Source organism: Geotrypetes seraphini, chromosome 3 (genome assembly GCF_902459505.1).
Source record: "Geotrypetes seraphini chromosome 3, aGeoSer1.1, whole genome shotgun sequence".
NCBI classification, from domain to species: Eukaryota; Metazoa; Chordata; class Amphibia; order Gymnophiona; family Dermophiidae; genus Geotrypetes; species Geotrypetes seraphini.
In genome coordinates, this window is record NC_047086.1 from 360,129,885 (window position 1) to 360,143,204 (window position 13,320).

At 38.7% G+C, this 13,320-nt stretch overlaps 1 protein-coding gene across 5 annotated transcripts in view; it reads left to right on the forward strand.

Annotated features, from left to right (window-relative positions):
- DISP1 (dispatched RND transporter family member 1) overlaps window positions 1-13,320 on the forward strand; it is a 335,526-nt gene that overhangs the window by 93,175 nt on the left and 229,031 nt on the right. The window contains exon 5 of one of the 5 annotated variants that reach the window (XM_033936939.1): window positions 477-536. The exons of the other annotated variants lie outside the window; for them this stretch is intronic. The gene's annotated coding sequence lies outside the window, so the exon portion shown is untranslated. The remainder of the gene's footprint in view (window positions 1-476; window positions 537-13,320) is intronic. 5 annotated transcript variants of the gene reach the window in all.

The window sequence follows — 13,320 nt, forward strand, 5'->3', positions numbered from 1 at the left end:
AGAGGGAGAGGGGCGCTTTGAGACGAGGGAGGGAGAGGAGCACGTTAGGACACCGAAGGTAGAGCAGGACCCCCATTCGTAAGTATGAGTTCGATGTAAGTTGGATGTTTGTAAAACAAGGACTGCCTGTACACTGCTTTAGTTGTTTCTAGAAAGGTATATTAATTCCATGATCATTGACTCTTTTTTACATATAACAATTCAGTCTTATCTAAAATAAGTTTTTAAAAGCCATTTAGTCATCAGCCAGTCCTTTTCACAATAAGCACTACAGAACCAATAGTATTATCCACCTGAAAAAGAATATATTAGTAGATAGGAAGTATTTTACTCCTTGTTTCTTAATTAGGCCTCTGAATAGCTGTAAAAAACCATATTGGATAAAATTGGGGATAATGGTGAGCCCTAGGCTTTGCCCACATTCACTTATCTCCAAATTTGACATCGACTAATCTTTCTTTAACTTATATTGCTAGGTACTTGGGACCTGTGTTGGCTACTGTTGGAAACAGGATACTGGGCTTGGTGGACCTTTGGTATGTCTCAATATGGCAGTTCTTATGATCTTCTGTTCTTATATAAAAAAAGTACAATATTAAATCTCCAAATTAAGCAAATTGTTACTCAAAGGAAAACTGATGTTCCAAAGGAGGAAAAAGCCTCGGAATTAAGATTAGGCTCTCTCACTTTTGTGCCTTCATGTTCAATCATTGGCATAAAATAACCTCCTTAAGAATTAATGAATTGCAATATAAATATTATTTAATCTCATTCTTTTTTCTTTTCCTAAAAAAAAAGTATGATTTTTTAAATATTTTCCAAAAACGTTCTATATAGGGAAACTTATCTGCTAGGGAGCATATTGTATCCATCCATTGATGGCCAATGTTTTGTGTCATTCTGTTACGCCCCTTCCAGATTCTATATGCTAGGTGTTCAATCCCAACCCGTAGTCCGGGTGTTGCAGAAATCTACATCTTTTCTGAACACATGCTCTACATCCCTAGTGTGAAAGACAGAAAACAAACTTAGTTTTAATTTCTGCAAGCAGTCTGAGCAGAAGTCTTTTCCTTGTGCTCTGCTTTCGTTTCTTATTTTTTCACTTAAAGTTCGTTTCTTGGTGGCTTCAGTGCATTGAGACCCCTCCCCAGTGGTCCGCTGTCGGAGAAAAAAATCATAATCCTGCGGTGCTGGACTGCACACACAAAATATTGGCCCCATAAAAAAAATATGAAAATACAGGCAGACCTGTCAAAAAACCACCACCCCTTCCCCCAACAAATGAGACCCACAAATGGCAGGAGGGATGCCCACTCCCTCCTACCACCAACTGCTCCACCCGACGTTGCCCTCCCCTCCCGCACGAATATGGAAGGGATGCAAACTCCCTCCTGCTTTCGGGACCCCCCTGAACTTACCCGATGCTGCTCCCCCTCCTGCGTGAATATAGTAGGAGGGATGCCAAATTCCTCCTGCCGTTGGAACCCCCCACCGCCATCGACCGGTGCCCTAACCACCTCCCCTGTACCTTTAAAAGTGATTTCCAGTGATGGGAGCAGGAGGAACCGCAAATTCCTCCTGCTCCTCCACCCAGCCGCGATGCGAATGCGGGCCTTAGGTCCTGCCCGGTGCATCATGTGATACATGAGGAGGGGCCTAAGGCCCTGATTGGCTCAGGCACCTCAGGCTTCTCCCTTGGGAGGGGCCTGAGGCGCTTGAGCCAATCAGGGACTTCCTTAGGGCTGAGCCTAAGGAAGTCCCTGAATGGCCAAACAATTGGCTGTTTCAAAATCGATCAGGAATCAGCCAACAGCAATTGAATCACTATCTTTAGTGAATCTGGCCCTAAGGTTGTTTACTGTGTCTCACACTAGGGGGGTAGACCATGTGTTCTGAAAAAATGTAGATTTCTGCAACATCCAGTCTGCGGGTTGGAATTGAACACCTAGCGTATGGAATCCTTCAGGGATATAAACCTAATCTTCCATTATAGTTGGTGGGACTTTTTTAATAATATCCTTTCCAGTCTGATTTCTGCTCTGGTCATGGGCATGAAGATAAATCCCGATGGCTTTAATAAGTGAACTAAACAAAAAAAACCTGCCCTATGTCTCATCAATATATAATGGAACTATACTATAACTCTCAATAATGTGTACGTATATTCCACTGCACATGCACAGTATGGATGTTTGTCAGTTATTGGGTGACCTTATCAAGTACCAAGAAAAGTACACCAAGGCTATTTCCTACAAAGTGTGCACCCAACATAGGCACCCCTCACATCATATCTGGCCACAATGTGTGTGTGCATGCATATACATAAATTAAATTAAATTAAAATGGAGACTTAAATTGAAATAGTCACTGAAATCACTAAAGTGCCATATGTCCAAAATGTATCAATGAGTTGTGAATTGTAACAATTAGATGTGAAAATAAAGTTTATGCTTATCTTCAAAAAGCATGCCACAGTAGTATTGATGGTGGCAGGATTAGACATGCTTACTGAGATCAGTCTCATTGATCAGATCGTCTGATGATTTGCTTCATTCCTATCTGGCAGACCTTTTTCTACTTCATCAGCATCTTATTCTTACATCAGTTTCCCTATGGTGTTCCATAGGGCTTGGTTCTCACCACTTTGCTTCTTCAGTATATTCTTAGGGCTTGAGGCTACCTTAGTCCAAGATCTGGGCATCAGTATCTTCTATTTTGCTGATGACATAACTTTTGTTAGTCCCCACAGAACTCAGTTGCTTGGATCTTAAGTGTTTCAACTTCTGTATTGGGTACATGATCACCATCTTATCTTTAATGTTTATAGCTTATTTAAATCTTAGTATTCCGCTTTTACAAAGGTCAAAGTGGTGTACAGACAAATACGTAAAAAAGAAAAGAACTCCAAATTGTAAATAAAAGAATACAGTCAACCGTAGAGTCTCAACCACTACACAAAGAGCACATAAAAATGTTAAAAATTATAAAAATAATCATTAGTTCCCAACAGAAGTGTCCTCAATCGAATGAGCTGTACGCATTAGAAAAAAAAAAGTGTCTTAATAGCTACTTTAAAAGCTGGGAATGTTATTAGCTCTCTAGTTGATTGTGGTAACTCATACCAAAGCCTAGGACATACACAAAAAAAGCTGAATTTCTGGTGGATTGGTAATACGGGATCGGGGGGGGGAGGTATGTTTATTTAAGATTTGATATACCGCTCCTGCATTTTACTGACCTATGCGGTTTACAATGTATCAAACTAAAATGAAATTAGGTACTTGAGAAAAACTACCCTATTTGTCCCGAAGGCTCGCAATCTAGCTAAAGTACCTGATTAAAATAAAAATATGTAATACATTTCTAAGATCAAAAATCAAAGAAATAGAAATAATGAAATAAGATAAACCAATGTGTAACTATGGAACGAAGTGACCTAGATTGAGTGAAGGCAGATATCAAATCTGAAAGATAAGAGTGAATCCCTAAAGGAAGTGCTTTATGAGTAGAGCAAAGTAGTTTAAACTGTATATGAAAGGATATTTGGAAACCAATGGAGGGATTTAAACAGAGGAGTACAATGATCAAATCGACCTGCTCCACAGAGAAACCTTGCAGCTGTATTGTGTAAAATTTACAGTCTTTTTAAATTCTGCCTGAGGTATTCCTGTATAAACCATATTAGAGTAAATTTATGTAATAATTATTTATTAATTTTCAAATGACATAACAAGTAATCATTTGTACAGAAAGTAAGTTAGTAGAGATATGACCTATAACAATATAAATCATAAACTAACCAAATAAAATTAAAACAGGAAAAGTCTTCCAACCAACTCAACTCAAGTCCTAAAAATGTTGATCCAAGATTTCTTAAAGCGAGCTAAAGAAATATTATTAGAAGGTAAATTACAGACAAACTGAGATAGGGCAGATATATTAATTATGGAGCTGATGGTTTCTCTTTATCTAGTCTGGACATAGCCAGAAAAGCTGTTAACTGTTGTGGTTCAAAGAAAACATATTTGAGTGAACGGTAGCAAATTATACACTTGCAAGGATGTCGCAAATAAAACGTTGCTCCCAGTGAAGTGACTCCAGGTTTCAACAATAAAAATTCTCTTTGTCGTCTTTGAGTTTCTCTGGAAAGGTCAGGAAACATTTGTATTTTACAACCGAGGAACTCTTTCTGTCTTTTTTAAAGAAAAGTCTCAACAACCATGTCTTATCCAAAGCGAGAGCTACGGTCAAGATCATTGTTGAGGGTACTACTATTTCTATTTCTGAAGTTTCTAACAATTCAGATACATTCAATGGTGCTTGATTTGATACATTAACTTGTGTTTGAGCCCCTTCTTTATTTGGCAAGTAATACACTTGAACAAATGGTGGTAAAGTTTCTTCTGAAACTTGCAAAATTTCTATCAGATATCTCCTAAGCATTTCCCTAGGAGTAACCGAAGGCAATCTAGGGAAATTAATTAATCTTAAATTATTATTCCTAGAATTATTTTCAAGTGTCTCAATTTTCTTCCGTAAATTGATGTCTTTAATTAGGAACTGCTGAACTTGTTTAATCATAGATATTTCTTGATCACGCTTTTGAGTAGTAGTCTTTGAAATAGTCACTTCCGTTGACAAATCTTTAAGCTCTCTAGAATGTTGAATCAATTTCCTTTCAACATGTTGGAAATTGGGACTAATAGTCTTGGTGAAATTTACAATCAAATCCCACAATGAATCTAAAGTCACTTGTGCTGGTTTTTCAATAGTAGGAAAACTTTGCTGAATGCTAAAGTGCTCACACATTAGAGTAATTTAAATGCGAGATCACAAATACATGAATAAGTGTTTTAAGGAATGAGATATCTAACAGATGGGTTAAAGGCCTTAAATCAAAAAGAAACAGACTGGTAAAGTATAAGATTCAAGAGGTATGATCAAACTGTACTCTCAGATACCTGCTTGGTAAATCATCAAAGATCTCAAAAACCAAGATCGCAGGTTGAGATATCAATCATTGAGTACAGAATGAAAATGCATAAAGTGCTCTAAAGTGCTCAAAATAAGTGTTATAAATAAATAAATCACACTTATCTTAGTGGAGTTAATACAACCCTACGGGGACCCGTTTCACCCTAACTTGACTTCTTCAGGGGTCAGTATTCTAAAATAGATAAATATGAAAAAACATGCGTTAAAAACCATCTTAAACCCATTTAAAAGGAAGGATATATTGTGCATAGGTCATAATAATACATTAAAAAGTGAACAGAGTACTTCTGACTTACTTGTGTTTTGACTCGATTTAACGAGGCAAAATGGCGTTGGCGTTCTGTGTGTAAGTGTGTAAGTGCTCTATCAAAGATTATGGAACAAAAACAAACAGAACTGCAGAAACACGCACAATGATGCAGGCTAAATTTATTTGTATAAAATAATTGAGTGCGGTTAATAATACCACCTTAAAAACAAACCTAGGGACCCGATACAGTCCGTGTTTCGGTTTAACACGCCTTCATCAGGGGTCCCAGTTCAATAAGGGATCAAATAAAACCGCAAACAAGAAACCTGTAAAAATAACCCGTAGCCTGATAAAATAGCAAAAAAAATGGGAACAGTCCGTGGAGATCAGAAACACAAGGCCGGAGCCTGTGAAATAGCAACCATCAGGGGACAATCCAAATGAGAACTCCTGTGTAGCATAGCAGGAGTTTTCATTTGGATTGTTCCATTAACTCGCAGAGCCTTGCATATGGATAATTCTCCCTACCTGGGATTTCTGTTTACTCCTTAAGATCCTTCCCACACACTCTGCTCCTTAAAGGATTATAGGCTAGCAATTCCATCTGTTTTGTGTACATGCTTGGATTATATCAAGCACAGTTCCTTTTTCCACATGGCTCCAATGTTCTGGAACATACCGTACAATGTTCTGGAACATACCGTACTTCTATCTGCTGTCTGTTTTCCATCTCAAGACCTCAAGGTTTAGAGCCTCCTTAAAAAAAACATCTATTTACTCAAGCGTTTGATGGTCTTTAGGCACTTATAAAGTGTGACAGCTTCAGAGTCCCCCATTTGTATCTTCTTTTACTTAACCTTACTATTCCTCTCCTCTTGTACTTCATAGTTCTCCTTTAACCCTTTCAACCCATTATCATTTTTAAACTACTTTGTTATGCCCACATGAAAGACAGTATCGTAAATTCTAATAAACTTAAACATATTGTATTTGTTAAAAAGCAATTACATGCATTAAACTGTCATTTTGCAGGTTGGTAAATCTAGTCTTAATGATTAATATTTATTTATAAGTTTAGTTCCCTGGAAGCTGACTGTAATTAATTGGTTTGCTCTGCTGTTAATTATAAGCTTTAATAGTTTATAGCTCCACTTAATAACGAATGGAGCAGCGATCACTCCTAAAGAAGATGTTGCAGAAATGTTTGTATTTTTGAGCCCACATTAAAGCCTATGTCTTATTAAAGAAAGCTGAACTCAATTGCTCTTTCCTTAAGCTCACAATTAGTCACTGATGAGTTGGGATTCTAGAAAACCACAATTCAATTTTTTCTTTTCAAATTGCCTCTCTCTCATCCCATTTATAAAGGAGGTGAACCAATTTCGTTTTTTCTATTATTTAATTTTAACAACATGGGTACAAAAGAAAACAAGACAGCCCACATCATGGAAGAAAACTTACAAATAAACCAGTTAATATATCCATTAACATCCTGGTACTCAATAAGGTGATCTAATCCAGTGTTTTTCAACCTTTTTACACCTATGGACCGGCAGAAATAAAAGAATTATTCTGTGGACCGGCGGTTGAAGAACACTGGGCTAAGTCGTGGGCCAGACCCTGCCCATCTCTACCCAATCGCCACCCCATACCCCGCCCCATAATAGTACTAATTGTAACACTATTTTTTCCATTCATTTTTCACAGATACACAATATAATCTTTTTAACACATAATGGTTAACCACAAAATTAGACTACACAAAGCACACTGACAGCAGATGTAAAGTCTCAGAATTGACATAATTCAATCACTAAATTCAAAAATAAAATCATTCCCCCCTCCTTTGTTGTCTCCCTCCCTCCATGCTATGCCTTACCCTCTGGCCTGCTCTCGCCTGGCCATTTTATGCCGCCCCCGGTGTTATCTTCAGGCCGGCTCCCTCTTCCTCACTGATGCAGTACACAAAGCTGCGGGCAGCAGCTCCTTGCGTGTCCCGTGCCTCATCTAGAAGCCTTCCCTCTGACGTTGCAGCGTCAGAGAGAAGGCTTCCAGTTCAGGCGCAGGACGTGCGTAGGAGCCACTGCCCGTGGCTTTGTGCACTGAATCAGTGAGGAAGAGGGAGTTGGCTTGAAGATAACGCCGCATCGATCGCACCATGGACTGGCGGTTGAAGAACACTGTTTTGGGCCTGATGCATGTGGTGGCCCTGTGGACCGGCAGGAAATTTCTGTGGACCGGCACCGGTCTACGGACCGGTGGTTGAAGAACATTGATCTAATTTAATGATACCCTACCACAAATGAATAATTTCCCTTCCTTATCTAACAGCAACTGTTCTAATTGTTCTGACTAAAAAAAACCCCCAATTATATTACACTAGGCAGACCTTAGGAAATTGGAAGACTGGGTGTCCAAGTGGCAGATGAAATTTAGGGCTCCTTTTACGAAGGCACACTAGCGGTTTAACGCACGTAATAGCACTTGCTAAACCACTGGCTGTGCTAGCCGCTACCGCCGCCTCTTGAGCAGGTGGTAGTTTTTCGGCTAGCGCGTGATGAAAAGTCACGCACGCAGAAGCCACTAACACGGCTTCATAAAAGGAGCCCCTAATGTGGACAAATGCAAAGTGATACACATTGGTAAGAATAACCCAAATCACAGTTACTGGATGCTAGGGTCCATATTATTAGGAATGTAAATAAATGGGTGACTAGTGGGCCTGAAGTAACTTGCCCATAATCTTGATAGGATTTTAGATAGTGCTGGGCAAGAGTTGGCTACTGTGGTACATGCGAGTACCAATGATATAGGAGGGCATGTGTCTGGAAACCAAAATTTGACTTTAGATTAAAACATGAAATTCAAACTTCCAGGACAGCACTCTGAGAAATGCTCTATGTTCCTCATGCAGGATTCCAGAGGGAGACAAGGCCTGCAGTTTTAATGTCTGGATGAGATGATGGTACAGAGAAAGGGTTTTTAGATTTGTTAGGAACAGATCAGCATTTTGAGGAAACCGGAACCTAATTGAAAAGGACAGAATCCACTTAACCAGAGTGAAACCTGGCTGCTGACACCAACATTTGAAAAGGAGAGAAAGCAGATTTTAAATTAGTGCACAAGGGAAAGAGGATGGTCACTTAGTAGCCATTAATTCAGAGTGAGGTATCTTTGAAGGATACTAACAAAATAGGGAAGTTAAAGAGTCCCAATAAAGTCAAATGTAGCCCTTATGCTTTTAAGTAAAGAGCAGACAAAGTTGAAAGATCACAATCATTCCTGTCAATTGCTAGGTAGGTGGTAGGTACAGAGCAGGGGAGACTGTCAATTTATAAGAAAGTCTAGACTGATTGTTTAAAAAAAGTAATTTTTAGTGTGGGGGTCAGTACAAATCCTCATTTTGGAAATGGTGTAATAGACTACATAATTTAATGTCTTATATAAAGGAATGGAGCCGGGCCTTCTAAAAGACAAAATAATTTTTTTCCTCAATATGGGAGGCCTATATTCAATCTTTTACCCAGAGCTAAAAGTTTAATACTTAACTCTCTCTAACTGATAAGAAAGATAAGTCCTTGAATATACAGAGCTATCCAGAAAAGACAGGAAGCAAGACTTTTTTTTTTTTTTTTTGGGGGGGGGGTGGTTCTGTCCTCCTTTCTTTGCTTTCAGGCCATCAAGACAGGGATATAAAAGACAAGTCTTTCCACTCCTATTAATCAGCCTGCTTTGTATTTGTTGGTTACCTTGTTGTCCTGAGGTTTATAATTTCTGTTTCATATATGTCATTTTTCCTATAGAGATAATATTTTTGGAAAGGGGCAAAAGAGAGGGTCTTGGTCTGTTAACTTGAGAAAAACATCACCCAAGTACAGGATAGAAAAACAGACTACACTGGGAGTAGATTTAGAGACTCTCAAGGCTGACTTTTATTTTGTCAATTGTGTGTTACAGAGAGCTATGATCTTCAAATTATACTTACATTTCAACATCATATTCTGTGTATCGGTGGGTGGGTTTGGGGGGATGTCAGAATGATAGCTGGTTTATTATAATACAGCATATTCTATGGATTATTCATACTATGTTTCTTGTTTGGTTGTGTTATGGAAATCTTCAGTAAAAAGACTTAAACATAAATATAAGCCTTTCAAAAATTGTTTGCACTTAAAATTTTTGAAATGCTGAGATTTAAGCACAGAAAAACAGGCACCTCCCTCCCCCCCCAAGTTTAAATGGATATTTGTTAGAAAATGCTAGAAAAAGATGGGAGTATTGAAATGTATAGCACTGAATGAATAAATATTCATAAATGACATCTCAGAGGCCTGAAGAAAGGAGAATACACAGTAGGACACTTTGATACGAGGGTACAAATTATATTGCATTGATATGGTGGAAGGGGTGGTGTTATATATTAAGGATGGCATTGAGTCAAACAGGATATAGGTTATGCAGAAAAAATGCACTGTGGAATCTATATGGATAGAAATTCAATTTGCGATGAGGAAAAGAATAATAGTGGCAATCAACATCTGACACATTGGCTAGAATGAATGGATGATGACTAGGGTGGACATGCTAGGGAAGGGAAGGTTGTTTTTTTTTATAGATAAAATAAATAAATGCTTCATGGAGCATCTAGGCAAGGATTCAATGAGAGAGGGAGCCACTATAGACCTAGTCTTAATAAGGTAACAAGATTTGGTACAAGAAACAACAGAAGTGGGGCCACGTGCAATAGCAATCATAATGCAGGTGAGGTTGATTTTAATATTTGATGAGAAGACATTAAGGGAAATGAATATACTAGCATTTACAACATAACTTTCAACAATGAGAAAACAGAAGCTAAACTAAGAGGCCTGTTTGCTAAAGTGCAGTCAAGTTTGGCAGTTATCATGCATTAGTTCAAAAAAGTAACTGCAAAGTTCTATGCCGGAATTGTTAGGGGTGTGGCCAGCACCTACCAATGCAGCTGCCACATAAGGCAGACTTTAGAGCATCTGTGCTATTGACAGTGCATTAAAGGGGTCATAGATGCAAAATAGTATTTTCCTATCCCCTCCAACATTTCTCAAGGAACCCACCATCATCACCCGTGTCAGTACTCCCCGGCTCTTACTGGGGTGGGGATCTCTGGTATCCCTGCTGCTCTTTCAGTGGGCTGGGTTCAAACCAGGGGCTCTGAGAAGTAGTCTTGTAATACTACCACTAGGGTTCAGGGCAGCCATTTTGAACCTGGACTGCTAGTGGAGCAGTGGGAATTGTACCTGTTTACTGTCCTCTCACCCCTCAGCTACCAAGGCCCGCAGATAAAAGTTGAGGAAATTGGGAGTTCTTTAATGTTAGGAGTAGATATGGGTGTAGGGGGTTCTTTAATTGTTGTTTGGGGCATGTCAGAGGGGTTTGAAGTCTAAATGGAATGTTGAATCTTAGTGGGCACATCCATACCATCTACATCCAAACAGTACACAGTAACTTAACTGTGCACTAACTGAAAATGCTGGCCACATCCATAATTATCGTATGTCTTTTCTGTCCCCTGCCACTGCAAGCAGTTACTGCACAAATTAGAATGCTCTAAGTGCTATGGCTGTGTAATAACTATTAGCATGTGTTAATTCACTTGATAATTAGATATTGTACCATACTGTAGAAAACAGGCCCCTGAATGTGGACAAGTGCAAAGTGAACAAAATGCAAAAACTCATTCCATTAAAGAGACACCACCAGGCATCAAAATGAAATTGACCACAAAAGAAAAATGCCTCAGACAAAAGGAGAGGTGAACCCACACTCTAACACCCAAGCATCATAGGCAAAAAAACAACAACTTGTATGTGGTTAACTGTAGCTAATGAGAACTTTAGAAAAACACTAGTAAGCAAAAATAGTTTAAGATACAAAAGAGCATACTGAAAAGGCCGACGATTGTTTTGTGGCTAAATCGCCACTGTCTCGGGGCCTTAATTGAAATCCAAGCTAACTGTTAGGAGATAAATCCCTCTGTGTGCTGCCACAGAGAAGCCGATGCACAACTGCAAAGTAATGCACATAGGGAACAATAACCCAGAATGTAGTTACACAGTTCTAGGTTTCACATTAAGGGTCACCATCCAGAAAAAGGATCTATACATCATGGTAATATATTAAAATTCTCTGCTTGGCATGTGGAGGCAGCCGAAAAAGCAAACAAAATGTTATATTATGCCAGAATTTGTATTCTGCCTATATCTTGTCAGTTCTAAGACGGTTTCCACAGAATAAGAGCTGAAACAATTCATTATAATAACTACATTGCAAATTAAACATCAGCTATTAAGATTACAAAATAAGCAAGTTTCAACATCCATTGGAATCTAAAATAATTATTACAAGATCTTATAGTAATTGGAAGATGATTCAGTAACTCAACCATATTATATTGAATGGAAAAAGAAAGCTGCTTAATCGATTTTAAATTCTTAAACCCAGGAAACTTCAGAAACCATAAATGCCTGATGTTGTATCTGATAGAGGAACCCTGCCATAAGACTACCGTGTCTGGGAAATATGAAGGAGCTTCACTTGCCAAAATTAAAACAAACAAACCATGATACGTAATTTAAACCATACATCATCTGCCAAAAGAACCCAATGCAATTTAAAACAGCTTGCATTGAATTAAATTTTGATAAACCAAAAAATTGAGCTAATTGCTGCATTTTTAAGCAGTTAACAGTCGGCTAATCATTAATTTAGTGCAAACGGCCAATATAAGATTAGGACTTGTTAGAAGAGGAATGGAGAATAAAACTGAGACTTTCATAATGCCTGTGGCGCTTGAGTACTGTATGCAGTTTATTGTTTATATCGTGAGCTTCTATACTGCTACTAATGACTGGGGATTCAATTCAGTGCAGTTTACACGAGTTTCTGTAGAGGTGTTACAATACAGTTACAAAGTGCTTCTGCAAGGTATTACAATACATAGGCTCTATACACTTCTCCCTCCGTATTCGTGGTTTCAGCATTTGCGGTTTTGATTATTCACAGTTTTTAGCTTGCTGGCTCCTCCCCCCAAATTACATCAGTTTGCATGGAGAAATCGCTGATTCCAAGCGTTTACATAGAAAATAGCTGATTCCCAGCACTTTGTTCACCGTGTTTTGCCTCTCCTTCAGAAACAGGCCAGGTCTCCCACCATGTTATTCGTGGTTTCATCATATTCACAATGGTTTTTAATAGAAAACAGCAAATAACATATTAAAAAGTTAATTGCGGCTTTTCAGTATTTGCGGTTCTGTTAATCCCCTATCACAGCGAATACGGAGGGAGAAGTGTACAAACTTATAGGGACTTCTGTAGTGGTGTTACAATACAGAGTTATTAATACCGGCATAATTATTGCTTAATCAATCATAGTACTTATGTTACTGGCATATCGGGCGTCCTACTTATATGCATATGTTCATATCAAATCAATTGACCTACCTATATTCACATCCAATATTAGGTTCTGATTGCTGTTTCTCAAAACAATACAGCAAAATTAGAAAAGGTACAGAGAAGGGCTACCAAAATTTGCAGGAGTGCTGGCATCGGCGGCTCAAGCATATTGCCAACTTCTTCAGGCAGCATGGAGCTCAGGGTGCAAGCTAGAGAATGACACGGGGACCGTTTACTGCGGTAAACTGTGGTCACCACAGTAAATCCGCAGTAATGGGGACATTTGCAACTGGTTTACCGCAGGAATTGGGGACAAGACCTTTCACCCCCCGTGGAAGCGGTGAAAAGTCTTGCTCCTATGGTAAAAAAATTGTGCCCGTGTCAGACTTGACATCTCCTCCCCAGCTCCTCTTGGGCCTATTTTACCTTCAAGAGCCAACCATGCCACGATGAAGACAGAAGGAACCCAAAGCCTGAGACTAATGTGATTTGAAGAATAAAATTACCAGACAACAAAAGGTAGAAAAAATAAATTTATTTTATGTTTTGTGATTAGAATATTTCAGATTTGAAATATGTATGCTGCTAGAGCTGGTATTAAACATAACTAGGGACCGCAAAGCCCAGGCTGTGCTTCTTTA